Source organism: Meleagris gallopavo, chromosome 3 (assembly GCF_000146605.3).
Source record: "Meleagris gallopavo isolate NT-WF06-2002-E0010 breed Aviagen turkey brand Nicholas breeding stock chromosome 3, Turkey_5.1, whole genome shotgun sequence".
Taxonomy (NCBI): Eukaryota; Metazoa; Chordata; class Aves; order Galliformes; family Phasianidae; genus Meleagris; species Meleagris gallopavo.
This window is the reverse complement of record NC_015013.2, coordinates 14,682,130-14,682,499: the sequence shown is the minus strand read 5'-3', so window position 1 is coordinate 14,682,499 and position 370 is coordinate 14,682,130.

Here is a 370-nt window from a genome sequence, read left to right as displayed (position 1 = left end):
ACCCCACTCCTCAAAGCAGTGTTCTGCCACTGCTGACTGTAACATGACTTCACACAAGCTGTATCCAATCTATTTCTGCGCCGCATTGTAACCTGTTAAAATTGGTCTTGTTCCTCAGTTCCCTCCATTTTCAAGCTGAAAGGAGAGAGGAATAGATAAGGCCCAGTTTAATTTGTTCTGGCAATTATTGGAAATCTCCCACAGAGAGAGAAGCCTTTGCCTATCGGTGTAGAATGACTTACAGCCATACGGGCCCAGACAAAAGGAGACCCTGCTTTTCTGCAAGTCTATTCACGCATGTTAGACATATTGGCTGAGGTACTGGCCTATTCGAATCTTAATGGAGAAAAAAGAGAGAGAAGAACATTAA